Source organism: Xiphophorus maculatus, chromosome 12, assembly GCF_002775205.1.
Source record: "Xiphophorus maculatus strain JP 163 A chromosome 12, X_maculatus-5.0-male, whole genome shotgun sequence".
Classification (NCBI taxonomy): Eukaryota; Metazoa; Chordata; class Actinopteri; order Cyprinodontiformes; family Poeciliidae; genus Xiphophorus; species Xiphophorus maculatus.
This window is the reverse complement of record NC_036454.1, coordinates 29,378,653-29,396,944: the sequence shown is the minus strand read 5'-3', so window position 1 is coordinate 29,396,944 and position 18,292 is coordinate 29,378,653. Positions and strand designations below refer to the sequence as shown.

The 18,292-nt window shown below is 38.8% G+C and overlaps 2 long non-coding RNA genes across 2 annotated transcripts; both read right to left on the bottom strand.

Annotated features, from left to right (window-relative positions):
• Positions 1-6,207: 6,207 nt before the first annotated feature.
• LOC111610349 lies at positions 6,208-7,822 on the bottom strand. The gene is made up of 3 exons (XR_002753618.1): positions 7,443-7,822; positions 6,744-6,903; positions 6,208-6,331 (listed from the first exon to the last, which is right to left on the bottom strand). It is a non-coding gene; the product is annotated as an uncharacterized LOC111610349 (long non-coding RNA).
• Positions 7,823-16,299: 8,477 nt separating this feature from the next.
• Positions 16,300-17,923, bottom strand: LOC111610340. The gene is made up of 3 exons (XR_002753609.1): positions 17,535-17,923; positions 16,836-16,995; positions 16,300-16,423 (listed from the first exon to the last, which is right to left on the bottom strand). It is a non-coding gene; the product is annotated as an uncharacterized LOC111610340 (long non-coding RNA).
• Between the last annotated feature and the right edge of the window lie 369 nt (positions 17,924-18,292).

Genomic DNA, 18,292 nt, shown 5'->3' with positions numbered 1-18,292 from the left:
ACTTTGAATTGTCTTTTTCTGAAAGGTGCTACATAAATAAAGTTGCCTTGCCAAGTCAAAACACACACACACACACACTAAGTGGCTATTGTAGCACAACTGAATCCAACATGGACGTTGGGTTTCTGTTTGTGTTTGTGCACAGAGGACCAACACTCATCACTCTGTTAGTAACATTTGAATTTTATTATTTTTTTCCTCAAATTGATCACTGAGAGGAGCAGGATGGACCATCACACACACTCACACACAGGTTTGTATTAATGGGGACACTGTTGAACGAACAATTGGTTATTTAATTATGGTGAATTTCTTTGTAAATATAAATTCCCTGTGACCCCTAAAGAATTTGCTGTTGTTTCCGATGCTAGTCCAGCAGGTTTGAAATTTCTCACATCAACCTCAGGCGCAGCCCATGTCCAATATCCCAGATTTCCAGAGTTATTTATTGGTAATTCAGATCCTTTCCGTGGTATTAAAACTGGAAGTAAACATATTAGAGAAATAATCCAGAAGAATACTATTAGCAAACCTGCTTCAATCTTTTTTTGGAACAATCTCTATACAGATATTGATTGGGAACAAACGTGGTTATTGCCAAGAAAGTCTTTTGTCTCAAATAAAGTACGAGAGGCGTCTCTTAAAATTCTACACAGGCTTTTCCCTGTAAATTCAGCTCTGACTAAATATATTCCAAATATTGATCCTCTTTGTTCCTTTTGTCACATCAAACAGGAAACATTAACCCACCTTTTTAGGAAATGCTCTTTCAGTAAAACATTTTGGTGTGACTTCAATACTTTCTTCAGTCAGAAATGTAATATACTTATTCCTTTGAATGTTAAACATGTTTTCTTTGGTATTCCCAATAACAGTATGTCTGGGAAAGAATATATTCTGAACTTTCTTATTCTGTTGGCTCAGTGCCTGTAAATTTGATAAAAACAAACCCAACCTCACTGTTTCTAGAGCTCATGTAAGATGTTTTATTGGACTCTTTAAGATTGTGCACCAACTCTAAAGCTACGAAACTTATAACCTTAAGCGATGAATTTGATTTGTAAAATGTTATTTTATTTTTTTCTTTTCCTTTTTTCTCATGGAATCCTATGGATTTGTTACCCCAGCACCTCGAGCATACTGCTGTCTGTAATTGTATATTCTTTATCTGTAAATAAAGTTAAAAAAAAAACAAAAAAAAACGAACAAGTTTAGCATTAGCTAGCATGACGTCAGTCAGTTTACAGCCTGATAAAATAAGTGATTCTAACTCGCATCTCTCACCGCCTTGATGAGCCGAAAGGATTAAATGCAGGTGAGAGAAAAATCCCCGAAACATCGATATTACTAACTAGCAACAATAAGGCGATTTTATTCCCGGTAAAATCATCAGCTCTCCGTGAGATGAGCAGAGTTTCTCTAAATGAGACGGACGTGGTGAACAAGAAGGACACCGGAACGGGATTTTCCTAAAATGTCCGTCTTCATGAAAATCAATAAACCGCAACTCGAAGTTGCGGTTTATTGGCGTGCAAAGGACAAATAAAAATAAATTCTTCCTGTTTTGGTCACAACCAGGGCAAAAATGAAGATGCAGCTGCATCCATGTAGACAAACTATAAGCCGTCAGAAATGAACAAGCAGCAGGTTTGAGCTGAAACCTGATGGCTGCAGACGCCGCAGCCCAACTGTACATAGAAATGGATAGATAGTCTGAAGGCGACATGCGCAGTAGAGTGGCTGCTGACGCAACGTGAGGACGTCAGACTGACATCAGACTGTTTGATGCCTATGACGTGTGGACGGACGTCATAGGCAGGGTCTTTATTTGCTCCTTCTTTTTCTCTGTCCGTCACTTTGCACTTGTTCGCCGCAGAGCCCAGATCTGTTGACAGGGAAGATGAAGAGGTTTTTCAGCAAGTTTGCTCCCAAATATTCTTCCAAGGTTACTCCAGTGAACCTACCGGAAACCTCTCCAGATGAAGGTAAGCCGACGCTGAGCGTCCAGGTTGACGAAGTGTCGCCTGTTGAGGCCTTTGTTCCTCTTGAAGATCCGTCAGACAACGCAGATCTGGACAACTTTGACCCACCGATCCAGATAACTGAAGATTCTCAGGTGCAGGAGTTGGAACCAGAGGCCATCAGCGAACCGGAGGAAAACCAAAGCGAGACCGAGGAGGTAAGCATCAGAAAAATGGCCATGAGAAGCTTAGTGAGCGATCTGATCCAGAGGATTATCGAGAAATCGGGACGGAGCGGTTACCCTCCAGAAAAACGTAATACCATCGTTGATTGTCTGTTTGAGAAACTCTGGATTGAGACTGAAGACAAAGTCCTCAGCATGAGCCCAGAAAGGATCGCAAGACAGGGCAAGGCCATTTTCAAGGACCTGATAAGGGAGTGCAGCAAAGCAGAGAACATCCTGCTCCTCCTGGAGTCACAGACGCCGATATTTGAGAAAAATATCCTCTCGACTATCAGAAACCGTCTTCAGACTCGGTGGAATTCGCTGAGTTTGATTAAAGAGGCTTTTGAAGAAGCAACAGAAAACCTGAGAGAAAACCAGCACAGGCTTTATATTTGGATCTAAATGAATGGCAGCCTTTTGAAAAGCCAAAAACCGAGGAAAAATTAGTAAAGGTAGTTCTTTTTAGTAGTTAGTTCAATTTAAACGTAATAGTTAGGTCTTTTCATACTTGGTTACTAGTTAGGTCATTTTAAACTTGTTTGTGTTAAGTACTTAGGTCTTTTTATACTTAGTTAGTAGTTAGTTCATTTTAAACTTGTGTTAAGTAGTTAGGTCTTTTTAAACTTGTGGTAAGTAGTTAGGTCTTTTTAAACTTGTTAAGTAGTTAGTTCATTTTAAACTTGTGTTAAGTAGTTAGGTCTTTTTAAACTTGTGGTAAATAGTTAGGTCTTTTTAAACTTAGTTAGTAGTTAGTTCATTTTAAACTTGTTAAGGATTTAGGTCTTTTCTGGCTGCAGTTCCAAAAGCAGAGGTCTACATGCATTTCCTCAGAATTTGAACTGTGTGACTTGGGTCAAATGTTTTGGGCCCACAGCCTTGTCACAATAGCTTGCAGGAGTTCTGGTCCATTACTCCTAACAGAACCAGTGGATCAGAGTCAGATTTGTAATCTGCCCTGCCCACACATTCTACCCACAAATTCTCTACAGGACGGAGATCAGGGACTTGGTTGGACAAACCAAGAATTGACTTTGTTGTCTGGAAGCCACTTGCACCTGGACTTTGACTTCCTGGCTTATGTCTGTAGATGTTGCTTCATAACATCATTAGGAATGACGCCGTCTATTTTACAAAGTGCACCAGCTCCTCCTGCAGCAAAACAGCCCCACAAAGATGACGCTACCACCATGCTTCACTTAGGAATGGTTTTTCTGCCTCTTCCTCCCAAATGTAATGATGGTTTTAACAGTTTGGTTTCATTGGACCACTGGTGAAGGTCTTTGTCCTCGTGTACACTGGCAAACTGCAATCTGGACACATTTGACTGTGGACAATGATTCGGTCTTACCAGCTTCAGCCGGCGTCTTCACAAGGTCTTTGGGGTTTTTTTGTTCTGGGGTCAATTTGCAAAATTCTGACCAAAACACGTTTATCTTTGGGACATCCGTCTCCTTCCAGAGCGGTACGATGACTGGACATTTACGTCATGTCTGTACTGGCATAAAATTGAAAAGATGAGCAAGGCACCTTCAAGCATTGGTAAATTGCTCAAAAGGGTGAATCAAGCTTGTGCTGCTGCACAACTCTCTGATATCTTGGCCTAATTTTCAACAAAGAAAAGTTATTTATTTAGAGTGCCTCCAATTAACTCAAATGTGTCGTTTATCAGGTTTCCAAAGCCATATCACCATCGTCTGGGATTTCCCCTCATTGCTTAAAGAGACGGTAATCAATCTGTACGGACACTTCCGATTGTGAAGACATTAATGAATTCATCTCTGACATCACAGCAGAGGTATTTAGCAAAAAGAAATCATTTTGGTTATTCAAACCGACCTAAAACATAAGAAAGCTCGTTGTGAGTTCACTTTACGTGGAACGAACCGAGCCTAAAAATCCTCCCAGGCGACGAGCGCCTTCATCAGGAAAGAAACGTGAGTGGCTCAACATAATTTATTTCCATTTTATGTTAAAATGTACAGAGTTCTTGCTAAGAAAGGAATAAAATAAAAACAAAATGAATAAATTGAAATACATACAGGGACAGAGTAGAGAGCTGAGGCGGCTGAGCAGGACTCAACCTTCACTGTGTGCTCCGCTGTCACCCGCGTCTCTTTATTTTGCGCTCTCTCTTAGCATACAACGTGACATGTACAATTACAAAGGATACAAAAAGGGAAGCAATATAAACAGACAAATATACCGAGCTCATTTGTACATGCCTCTTAAATGTAAGGAAGTCATCCTATACACACACACACACGCCCTGACTGGGTTTTCAGTGGGAGCCAGATGCCTTAATCCTTATAGGAACAATGGGGTTGTTCTCACCTAACCTTGAAATGAATAACATTCATAGATATGCAGTCTTAAACAAACCAAAGTCCTAAAACGCTTTATCACAAAATTTGTTTAGAGAAAAAAAGAAATTTCCTTTGGTCAAGGCTTTTTATTTTGTAATCAGAAGTTATTTTATACCTCAGCAATTATTAGAACTTAATTAACAAAGCAAACGGTGCCACAAGCACAAATGGCGCTCTTAAACAACAACAACAACAAAAAAAATTAAAAATCTACAAAATTGTTCACATGGCATTTTTGAACAACAAACTTGTTTACTGGTACATACACACACCTTTCACAAAACCTTTTAGAATAACCTACATGCATGCTTACACTTGAAAGCTCGCATATTATTGTAACTGTCCTTCTTGGAAGACCTGCCCACCAGAGTGAGAATTGGCAGCCTCCCTACTAGGCCTGTCGCGATAAACGATAAATCGATTAATCGTACGATAAATTAAAACTATCGACGTCATTTCAATTATCAGCATTATCGTCTCTTCCGGCCTTTTTCTCTTTCTGTTAATGACACCGAATGAAAAAAGGCTCAACTCCGGTGCTCTCCACTGACCCTCCTTTCTCATTTCCTTAGTGTAAAGCCCAGCGCAGACGACACGATCTTAGAGCTGTCGGCCCATTTTCAAAACCTGACAGACCACACATTAGCCGACAGAAATCCTAGGTATAACGGTTCGTCGGGTTCGTTCCTGCCGTGTGGTGTCCACAATGGGCACAAAATAATGGCTACAAGTCCAGTTAACTAATTTTAAAACCAGGTATTAATCAATGCTTTACTACAGTCTACCTGCAATGCATGTGGCTAGTGTCAGCGTAAAGTCCTGACTGAATGAAAATCATTAGAACCTATTTATGTCACGTTAACGAAGAACAGCTGAAAAGTTACCGGGTTTATCAACTGCGGTAGCAATTTCGCTCCAACTCCTCCTCTTGTCATTTCTATATTCTTTGAACAAAATGTTGAATAAACATTAATGTTGTTTCCACGTCGGCTGGACTTGGGTTGCCGTATCAGCTGTTTGGGATTCCCCTCCGTGATTTCCCCTCAGAAAGCACGAGGAGAATCCGAGCTTTCTGATTGGCTACCTGTCACATTCAACAGGTGTAGTTAAAGCTCCCAGTCGGGAAAACCCCTGATTTAGATCGGAGCGGCAACGACGATCTACCGTAACACACCACACAATCTTAGAAAGACCAACGTTTTAAGATTGTCATAAGGGGAAAAATAGGAGCAAAAAATCATGTAGTGTGAACTATTGTATCAGGTAGTGGATGTGCCCATTTTCTCTATTTAAATCTAATTATTACTGAAGGGCAACATAATATACAGACTTCATAATCTGCACTCTTTTGGTTGAATGCAGTATTTATTTCCACTTTGGCTTTATGTTGTTTAGTTTTTATTCAAGTACATTTTTTGTTAATGGAGACTGAGAATCCATTTTATTTTTGATTTTGGTTGTTTTGTTTATCAGTTCCAGTGTTAAATATTCTTTTGAAAATAAAGTGCATCTATCTTAGGCAGGAAATCGCATGCATTATTACGTCATTTCCATTAAATCAGTGTAAAAAGGTCTTCAGACAATATTATCGTTTATCGCAAGAATTTTTTGAGACAATTAATCGCTCAGCAAAATTTGCTATCGTGACAGGCCTACTCCCTACTTGCTCCAACTCTACTATTCCCACCCCTGTCACAGGCTCCAGTGAACCACTTTAAGAGTGCCTTTTCCACATCTTTATGTGTGAGTCCAACGATGGAACCATTTCTTTTAAGTGCCCCTAAAATAACAAGCAAAGGTAGAAACTGTATTAGCGTTTTACTTTAGTACAATGTAACATTCATGACATTTGCCTCTCCCCCCTCATGGGGCAAAAATGCTTGCAAAGATCTGCCAAAATAAAAGCACTCGAGTCTTTATTATTATGAACACACACTAGATTCTTAGTTCAAATTGAAAATGTCCATCTATATCTTTCTTATACTGATATAAGAAGGGTTCTATAGTTATTTTGTATTGTTTGAAATACAAATATCATTTAAAAGTTCTTGAGTGAAAGAACACTATGTGAATAAAACCAAAAGATTACTACAAATAAACAAAAGGCATATGACAAACAAAATAAATTAACAAATGTTTAAGGAAAAAAAGTGAAAAGAAAAGTTACTCTGACCATAAAAACTGATATTTACCATACACAACATCAAAGAGACGCAGGTTCCGGAACTGGTGTTTCCCATGTCGGCCAAACAGGTTGAACTGGACTGCTAATTCATGGGACATCAGGAATCGCATAGCCCGTCGTATTGCGTCATCCAAGGATGCTCCTCCAATTTCTGCAACCATGGCAACCTTAAATATAATGACAATTGCAAGACAACATTTGAAAATCGGGATGCAATTTAGTTTTTATTAATTGATTTGTTATTGTTTCACACATATATAGCTTATATGCTTAATTTTACACATGGACAAAATGCCAATTAATTTATGCATCAATTTAAGGGAGGCCTGTCACAATACATTTTTCTGGACAATAAATTCCAAGAAGTTACTGTGATTAAACGTTTTACAACCATTTTCAAATAATATAATAGTAAGAACACATTCTCAAAGATTGATAAACTTTGAATTCTAATGAACAATGAGCACTGCAACTGGAAGACAATTTAAATATCCAATTATGAAGTCTTTGTAAACAAATGTGTACTTCAAAAAATGGCAAGTTGAGACCTAAACACCAGACTGAATACTTGTCAAGCAGTTTTTAGTAGAAACAGAAAAATTATAAATTATGGGAATTTGTTTTAATTTATCACGCCATTAGTTAATTGCTTACTGCAATGGGGCTAATTTAATGTTAATTTTCAAGGAACAAAATTTTAACTTACAACTCCAGACATGAAGTCTGAGTCACCCAGCTTCTCATTCATGCCCAGTACATCATTGATTGTACACATTGGAAAAACAGCTCCTTCAGGTGGTTCAACCGGTGGTGAAGCAGATTTCTGTCTCAGCAAGGTACTCAACAACTGTCCGTGTAGTTTTTGTGTTTCTCTAACCTCCTCAAGAAGTGTAACCAGCCTAGTAAACATAGCCTCTCCCAAGCTGGAGCTGCTCCTGCTCAAAGAAGTCCCAGGACTCATAGAAAGACTTGCAGTTGCGCTTCTCAGATTTGGAGTTGTGCTGGGGCTTCTCTTTCTGGACACACCGAGACTACACACTTCTGAGGCAGATCCAACTGTGGTAGGTTCCAAGGGAGGAGAAGGTGGAACTTCATTCTCTGAGGAGTCCACACCGTCTTCACTTGAAGAAAATGTGCCCCATTTGTGGGAGGATCTGAAATGATAAATCAGAATTTAACAAGTGGTAAAAGTTGGTAAAAAAAAAAAACAAAAAAAACCCAAAAAGGCTACAGTCTAGTGAGCAATTTAACTATTTTATTTCAAGTTAACTGTGAGAGATACAGAAATAAGGTCCAAAAGATAAAACGTTACAGTTGAACCTATGACAACCAATATGGTTAAAAAAAACAGTAATCTAGTTCATTTAAAGTAGGAATGTGGCAAAATCTATAGTAAAGCTCACAAGTATTAGCATTTTTTCCTGTGTAATTTTCCATTCTTACAAATATGTTGTTCCTTTAAGTCCTGAAGGATGAGAAAAAAAGTAAAGCAAAGAGAACCAAACGGGTAAAGGAATTGAGAGCGGCTCAAATGACAACTAGGAAGACAGAAGATTTAGAGTTGTGTGTTACATAAGTCCCTGTTCCACACTACCTTCTACGTCGCTTTTCTGGGATATCATTATCCGTTTGAAGATCTGATGTTGCTTCTGCCCTTGCAAGCTTTCGTCGTGCTTCTCCATAGCTGTCTTTAGAAAAGAATAAAATAAAAAAAAAAGGATTAACACATTTGTAAATCTAAAGCTCACGTTTTCAAATTTTTCATACAAGTGAATGTTTGTCGCCTGCATTTCCAAGAACACACACACAGCATATCTTCCATGAAGCATCTGGCTGTAGTTGTTGCTTTACTGCTTTAGTGACATTTATACCAAGGCCTGCTGGCCAGAAGCACTGAACCTTGTTTGCATCAGTAAACCAACATGATGGGATAATATCCACCAACTTCGTTCCCTCTGTTGATTCTTCAATGAATTCCACGACGCTGAAGGACATGCTGGAAGTTCATATTAAGTAAATTAGTGGTCATGTAACTGAGGACAAACAACATGACCGTTCCGCAAAGGAAGGACTACCAGTTTTTTTGTCAGGCTTGTCACCGGTACACCATAAAGATGGTCAGAAAGTTGTCATAGTTCTGATTCCTAGACAAGATGAATCAATAGGGTATCTGCAGAAACAGTTTTGTTGTTCATAAAATTGACACACAGTGTACATGGCTTCAGATAACAACTGTATTATATTCCTTATTACAGCAACTCTGCCCTCAACATCAAAACAGTTATCTCCTACACAACATGATATGACGGTTCCCTCATGTCTGTACTGCCTGAACTGCATGTGAGCAGGAAAGTCTGGGAGAGTTGGACCACATGAATGTGGAATTTGAGCTTTACTCTGTCTTCCATCTTCTCCCAGAATGGGTTTTTCAGCTAAACGCCGGACGACTTGCTGGAGACGGTTTTGGGGTCTTCGTACAAGTCGCTTCAATGTCCCAAGATAATTTTCAAAGGGAAAACATGAAATATTATCCAAGGCACCATATTTTCTGGCATCATCAGCTAAATGTATGAGACAGTGGGTGTTGTAGACCAAGTGTTCTGTTCCATACAACTTCGCAAAATTGGTAACATAACACTTCAACAGTTTTCCAGCATAGCCACAGTATTTACAGCACAAAACAGGACTGAGAAGAATTGTCATTGCTATTGAGAGCAACATAAAGTTGTTGTACATTTGTGCTGATAGTCGTCCTTGAAGAACCACTGGGCCAGTGTACAACAGAAATTGTCTGAATTCTGTTGCCTTCCATTGACTGTACTCCATCAGTGAACGTGGTTTTCTAGAAACATTTCTAGGAAGGTGATCTCTCACTGATTTCAAGTGATTAGAAATAATTGAAATGGTAACTGCAGACAGACGACACCTTAAAGGTCCTTTGATCCACAAACTTATAACTTTTTTTAACATGTCCTAAACAAACCAGATGCATATAGTTAAGCACAAAGCTTGACACCATTCCTACACCAAGCTGCTGCAAGGGTCAAACTCCATGATGGTGGTCTTCATCTGTCAAAAGTTCAAAAGTTTCATCTGTTCGTAGAGGTGCTGTACAATCAGGAAACACAACCTTCTTATCCATGTAAATTCCATGCTCTACACAGCGTTCACAGGAGCTGTAGCCAGAATGACCTTTGATACATTTCAAAAATGCCCGAGCAGGTGCATCACAGATGAAGGCATCTGGAAGCGCAACATTAAAATGTTTTCCTCTGTAACTCAAACCCTCTTGAGTTACTGACTTCAGGTCTTCAATAAACTCTTTCAAGTATTTCGTGACAGAGTCGGGCTTGGCCACACCTGCATACAAGCCAATGATAAACACACCAGATTTTGGAAATTCCTTAATCATGGCCAAAAATAGGCCACGACTCCATTTTTGAACTTTTGAAGAGCGGTAAGCCATCAATGTTCACCTGGAGAGTCAACGTATCAACTGAAAGATGAGAGTCATTTAAAAGCTGTGAAGTTAGTGTCTTAGCCAGTCCAAAATGATGGTAAATACCATGTCCCATTTCTTTCACTTCAAAGGTTTTGGGAGTTGACAAAAGACTTCTAGAATGACTGGGAGAAAGATTATTAAAAGCCCATAGAATGAAATCACAACAGTTACTCTTTTTAAATCATGCAAGTGGTTTTATTGTGTCAAGACACTGAAACAAATTCTGCTAGCAACTTAGATTCTTTAGTGAACCGAATTTATTCTGCCGCGTCAGCGCTCAAATGAACCAATGGCAGCTCAGCAAATAATGGCGCCGCAATATTTGAAAATGTTTTGGCCCAAAACAATACGGAGTTTGAAATAGCTCTGCACCAAAATGTTCTTATCTTAATGATGGTAGATAACTTATTGTGTGTGTTTTAACGATATCAGAAAAAACTGTCACAGGAAAGGATAAAAAAAAAAAAAAAAAACCATGAATAATCTTTTGGGGTACGCCGGTCATCCGATCTGCCACGACCAGCACATTTCTTTAACTGGCGATTTAAAATCTCCCTAAAATTTGATATATTGCAGGTAAAACAGACAGAAGAGAAATACTTACAGATGGTTTCGTAGGACAGCCAACCTGCAGACTCCGCGCGAACGGACCGATGAGGAGAATACGTTGGAGTGTGAAACGGCATATCCATCCGCAGTTAATTTCACGTTTTCCGTGAAATTCAAGATGAATTGTGAGAGTGTTACATCGGTTTGACAAATGTAAAACCGATGTAACACTCAAAAACGTGCTCAAACAAAAATAAATAAATATTGTCGTCCTCCTTATTCAGATGTTCTTTGAAACTATTTTCTTTCGCGGATGTGTAAAATGCCTACTTCAATCTTTATTGGCAAAGGTGCCAAGAGCACAAGTGTCAAACTCCAGTCCTCAGATGTCCTGCAGCCTGTAGATGAGCCACATGTACAAAACCCTGGAATGAAATGGTTTAATGACCTCCTCCTTGTGTAGATCGGTTCTCCAGAGCCTTAATGAACTAATTATTTTATTCGGTTGTGATGCAGCAGAGGCTCATCTAAACGCTGCAGCACACCTGTCCTTGAGGACTGGAGTTTGACATCGCTGCAATAGAGCAATAAAAAGATTAAAAAGATCATTGCAACCGGATTAAAATATATCAAATTAATCATTAATGGAAATGTTAAGTTTTTATTTCATTTTATTTATGCTGACAACTTGGAAAATGTTTGCAGATATATGAAACAGATCGCGATGCTCAAAATGTTAGTCTTTCTCACTTGATAATGAGTTTTGTTTAAATTTATTTTCTAAACATTTTGTAATATTTTTCACTGAAACCTGATGGCTGCAGACGCCGCAGCCCAACTGTACATAGAAATAGATAGATAGTCTGAAGGCGACATGCGCAGTAGAGTGGCTGCTGACGCAACGTGAGGACGTCAGACTGACATCAGACTGTTGTTCGGGCGGGTTTGATGCCTATTACGTGTGGACGGACGTCATAGGCAGGGTCTTTATTTGCTCCTTCTTTTTCTCTGTCCGTCACTTTGCACTTGTTCGCCGCAGAGCCCAGATCTGTTGACAGGAAAGATGAAGAGGTTTTTCAGCAAGTTTGCTCCCAAACATTCCTCTAAGGTTACTCCAGCGAACCTACCGGAAACCTCTCCAGATGAAGGTAAGCCGACTCTGAGCGTCCAGGTTGACGAAGTGTCGCCTGTTGAGGCCTTTGTTCCTCTTGAAGACAACGCAGATCTGGACAACTTTGACCCACAGATCCAGATAACTGAAGATTCTCAGGTGCAGGAATTGGAACCAGAGGCCATCAGCGAACCGGAGGAAAACCAAAGCGAGACCGAGGAGGTAAGCATCAGAAAAATGGCCATGAGAAGCTTAGTCAGCGATCTGATCCAGAGGATTATCGAGAAATCGGGACGGAGCGGTTACCCTCCAGAAAAACGTAATACCATCGTTGATTGTCTGTTTGAGAAACTCTGGATTGAGACTGAAGACAAAGTCCTCAACATGAGCCCAGAAAGGATCGCAAGACAGGGCAAGGCCATTTTCAAGGACCTGATAAGGGAGTGCAGCAAAGCAGAGAACATCCTGCTCCTCCTGGAGTCACAGACGCCGATATTTGAGAAAAATATCCTCTCAACTATCAGAAACCGTCTTCAGACTCGGTGGAATTCGCTGAGTTTGATTAAAGAGGCTTTTGAAGAAGCAACAGAAAACCTGAGAGAAAACCAGCACAGGCTTTATATTTGGATCTAAATGAATGGCAGCCTTTTGAAAAGCCAAAAACCGAGGAAAAATTAGTATAGGTAGTTCTTTTTAGTAGTTAGTTCAATTTAAACGTAATAGTTAGGTCTTTTCATACTTGGTTACTAGTTAGGTCATTTTAAATTTGTTTGTGTTAAATAGTTAGGTCTTTTTATACTTAGTAGTTAGTTCATTTTATACTTGTGTTCAGTAGTTAGGTCTTTTTATATTTGTTAGTTCATTTTATACTTAATAGTTAGTTCATTTTAAACATGTGTTCAGTAGTTAGGTCTTTTTATATTTAATAGTTAGGTCTTTTTATATTTGTTAGTTCATTTTATATTTAATAGTTAGTTCAGTTTAAACTTGTTAAGTAGTTAGGTCTTTTTATATTTAATAGTTAGTTCATTTTAAACTTGTTAAGTAGTTAGGTCTTTTTATATTTAATAGTTAGGTCTTTTTATACTTAGTAGTTAGTTCATTTTAAACTTGTGTTAAGTAGTTAGTTCATTTTAAACTTGTTAAGGATTTAGGTCTTTTCTGGCTGCAGTTCCAAAAGCAGAGGTCTACATGCATTTCCTCAGAATTTGAACTGTGTGACTTGGGTCAAATGTTTTGGGCCACAGCCTTGTCACAATAGTTTGCAGGAGTTCTGGTCCATTACTCCTAACAGAACCAGTGGATCCGAGTCAGATTTGTAGGCTGCCCTGCCCACAAATTCTACCCACAAATTCTCTACAGGACTGAGATCAGGGACTTGGTTGGACAAACCAAAAATTGACTTTGTTGTCTGGAAGCCACTTGCACCTGGACTTTGACTTCCTGGCTTATGTCTGTAGATGTTGCTTCATAACATCATTAGGAATGACGCCGTCTATTTTACAAAGTGCACCAGCTCCTCCTGCAGCAAAACAGCCCCACAAAGATGACGCTACCACCATGCTTCACGTTGGGATGGTTTTTCTGCCACTTCCTCCCAAATGTAATGATGGTCTTAACAGTTTGGTTTCATTGGACCACTGGTGAAGGTCTTTGTCCTCGTGTACACTGGCAAACTGCAATCTGGACACATTTCACTGTGGACAATGATTCGGTCTTACCAGCTTCAGCCGGCGTCTTCACAAGGTCTTTGTGGTTTTTTTGTTCTGGGGTCAATTTGCAAAATTCTGACCAAAACACGTTTATCTTTGGGACATCGGTCTCCTTCCAGAGCGGTACGATGACTGGACATTTACGTCATGTCTGTACTGGCATAAAATTGAGAAGATGAGCAAGGCACCTTCGAGCATTGGTAAATTGCTCAAAATGGTGAATCAAGCTTGTGCTGCTGCACAACTCTCTGATATCTTGGCCGAATTTTCAACAAAGAAAAGTTATTTATTTAGTGTGCCTCCAATTAACTCAAATGTGTCGTTTATCAGGTTTCCAAAGACATATCACCATCGTCTGGGATTTCCCCTCATTGCTTAAAGAGACGGTAATCAATCTGTAAGGACACTTCCGATTGTGAAGACATTAATGAATTAATCTCTGACATCACAACAGAGGTATTTAGCAAAAAGAAATCATTTTGGTTATTCGAACCGACCTAAAACATAAGAAAGCTCGTTGTGAGTTCACTTTACGTGGAACGAACCAAGCCTAAAAATCCTCCCAGGCGACGAGCGCCTTCATCAGGAAAGAAACGTGAGTGGCTCAACATAATTTATTTCCATTTTATGTTAAAATGTACAGAGTTCTTGCTAAGAAAGGAAAAAATAAAAACAAAATGAATAAATTGAAATACATACAGGGACAGAGTAGAGAGCTGAGGCGGCTGAGCAGGACTCAACCTTCACTGTGTGCTCCGCTGTCACCCGCGTCTCTTTATTTTGCGCTCTCTCTTAGCATACAACGTGACATGTACAATTACAAAGGATACAAAAAGGGAAGCAATATAAACAGACAAATATACCGAGCTCATTTGTACATGCCTCTTAAATGTAAGGAAGTCATCCTATACACACACACACACACACACACGCCCTGACTGGGTTTTCAGTGGGAGCCAGATGCCTTAATCCTTATAGGAACAATGGGGTTGTTCTCACCTAACCTTGAAATGAATAACATTCATAGATATGCAGTTTTAAACAAACCAAAGTCCTAAAACGCTTTATCACAAAATTTGTTTAGAGAAAAAAAGAAATTTCCTTTGGTCAAGGCTTTTTATTTTGTAATCAGAAGTTATTTTATACCTCAGCAATTATTAGAACTTAATTAACAAAGCAAAAGGTGCCACAAGCACAAATGGCGCTCTTAAACAACAACAACAACAAAAACAAATTAAAAATCTACAAAATTGTTCACATGGCATTTTTGAACAACAAACTTGTTTACTGGTACATACACACACCTTTCACAAAACCTTTTAGAATAACCTACATGCATGCTTACACTTGAAAGCTCGCATATTATTGTAACTGTCCTTCTTGGAAGACCTGCCCACCAGAGTGAGAATTGGCAGCCTCCCTACTAGGCCTGTCGCGATAAACGATAAATCGATTAATCGTACGATAAATTAAAACTATCGACGTCATTTCAATTATCAGCATTATCGTCTCTTCCGGCCTTTTTCTCTTTCTGTTAATGACACCGAATGAAAAAAGGCTAAACTCCGGTGCTCTCCACTGACCCTCCTTTCTCATTTCCTTAGTGTAAAGCCCAGCGCAGACGACACGATCTTAGAGCTGTCGGCCCATTTTCAAAACCTGACAGACCACACATTAGCCCACAGAAATCCTAGGTATAACGGTTCGTCGGGTTCGTTCCTGCCGTGTGATGTCCAACAATGGGCACAAAATAATGGCTACAAGTCCAGTTAACTAATTTTAAAACCAGGTATTAATCAATGCTTTACTACAGTCTACCTGCAATGCATGTGGCTAGTGTCAGCGTAAAGTCCTGACTGAATGAAAATCATTAGAACCTATTTATGTCACGTTAACGAAGAACAGCTGAAAAGTTACCGGGTTTATCAACTGCGGTAGCAATTTCGCTCCAACTCCTCCTCTTGTCATTTCTATATTCTTTGAACAAAATGTTGAATAAACATTAATGTTGTTTCCACGTCGGCTGGACTTGGGTTGCCGTATCAGCTGTTTGGGATTCCCCTCCGTGATTTCCCCTCAGAAAGCACGAGGAGAATCCGAGCTTTCTGATTGGCTACCTGTCACATTCAACAGGTGTAGTTAAAGCTCCCAGTCGGGAAAACCCCTGATTTAGATCGGAGCGGCAACGACGATCTACCGTAACACACCACACAATCTTAGAAAGACCAACGTTTTAAGATTGTCATAAGGGGAAAAATAGGAGCAAAAAATCATGTAGTGTGAACTATTGTATCAGGTAGTGGATGTGCCCATTTTCTCTATTTAAATCTAATTATTACTGAAGGGCAACATAATATACAGACTTCATAATCTGCACTCTTTTGGTTGAATGCAGTATTTATTTCCACTTTGGCTTTATGTTGTTTAGTTTTTATTCAAGTACATTTTTTGTTAATGGAGACTGAGAATCCATTTTATTTTTGATTTTGGTTGTTTTGTTTATCAGTTCCAGTGTTAAATATTCTTTTGAAAATAAAGTGCATCTATCTTAGGCAGGAAATCGCATGCATTATTACGTCATTTCCATTAAATCAGTGTAAAAAGGTCTTCAGACAATATTATCGTTTATCGCAAGAATTTTTTGAGACAATTAATCGCTCAGCAAAATTTGCTATCGTGACAGGCCTACTCCCTACTTGCTCCAACTCTACTATTCCCACCCCTGTCACAGGCTCCAGTGAACCACTTTAAGAGTGCCTTTTCCACATCTTTATGTGTGAGTCCAACGATGGAACCATTTCTTTTAAGTGCCCCTAAAATAACAAGCAAAGGTAGAAACTGTATTAGCGTTTTACTTTAGTACAATGTAACATTCATGACATTTGCCTCTCCCCCCTCATGGGGCAAAAATGCTTGCAAAGATCTGCCAAAATAAAAGCACTCGAGTCTTTATTATTATGAACACACACTAGATTCTTAGTTCAAATTGAAAATGTCCATCTATATCTTTCTTATACTGATATAAGAAGGGTTCTATAGTTATTTTGTATTGTTTGAAATACAAATATCATTTAAAAGTTCTTGAGTGAAAGAACACTATGTGAATAAAACCAAAAGATTACTACAAATAAACAAAAGGCATATGACAAACAAAATAAATTAACAAATGTTTAAGGAAAAAAAGTGAAAAGAAAAGTTACTCTGACCATAAAAACTGATATTTACCATACACAACATCAAAGAGACGCAGGTTCCGGAACTGGTGTTTCCCATGTCGGCCAAACAGGTTGAACTGGACTGCTAATTCATGGGACATCAGGAATCGCATAGCCCGTCGTATTGCGTCATCCAAGGATGCTCCTCCAATTTCTGCAACCATGGCAACCTTAAATATAATGAAAATTGCAAGACAACATTTGAAAATCGGGATGCAATTTAGTTTTTATTAATTGATTTGTTATTGTTTCACACATATATAGCTTATATGCTTAATTTTACACATGGACAAAATGCCAATTAATTTATGCATCAATTTAAGGGAGGCCTGTCACAATACATTTTTCTGGACAATAAATTCCAAGAAGTTACTGTGATTAAACGTTTTACAACCATTTTCAAATAATATAATAGTAAGAACACATTCTCAAAGATTGATAAACTTTGAATTCTAATGAACAATGAGCACTGCAACTGGAAGACAATTTAAATATCCAATTATGAAGTCTTTGTAAACAAATGTGTACTTCAAAAAATGGCAAGTTGAGACCTAAACACCAGACTGAATACTTGTCAAGCAGTTTTTAGTAGAAACAGAAAAATTATAAATTATGGGAATTTGTTTTAATTTATCACGCCATTAGTTAATTGCTTACTGCAATGGGGCTAATTTAATGTTAATTTTCAAGGAACAAAATTTTAACTTACAACTCCAGACATGAAGTCTGAGTCACCCAGCTTCTCATTCATGCCCAGTACATCATTGATTGTACACATTGGAAAAACAGCTCCTTCAGGTGGTTCAACCGGTGGTGAAGCAGATTTCTGTCTCAGCAAGGTACTCAACAACTGTCCGTGTAGTTTTTGTGTTTCTCTAACCTCCTCAAGAAGTGTAACCAGCCTAGTAAACATAGCCTCTCCCAAGCTGGAGCTGCTCCTGCTCAAAGAAGTCCCAGGACTCATAGAAAGACTTGCAGTTGCGCTTCTCAGATTTGGAGTTGTGCTGGGGCTTCTCTTTCTGGACACACCGAGACTACACACTTCTGAGGCAGATCCAACTGTGGTAGGTTCCAAGGGAGGAGAAGGTGGAACTTCATTCTCTGAGGAGTCCACACCGTCTTCACTTGAAGAAAATGTGCCCCATGTGTGGGAGGATCTGAAATGATAAATCAGAATTTAACAAGTGGTAAAAGTTGGTAAAAAAAAACAAACAAAAAGGCTACAGTCTAGTGAGCAATTTCACTATTTTATTTCAAGTTAACTGTGAGAGATACAGAAATAAGGTCCAAAAGATAAAACGTTACAGTTGAACCTATGACAACCAATATGGTTAAAAAAAACAGTAATCTAGTTCATTTAAAGTAGGAATGTGGCAAAATCTATAGTAAAGCTCACAAGTATTAGCATTTTTTCCTGTGTAATTTTCCATTCTTACAAATATGTTGTTCCTTTAAGTCCTGAAGGAT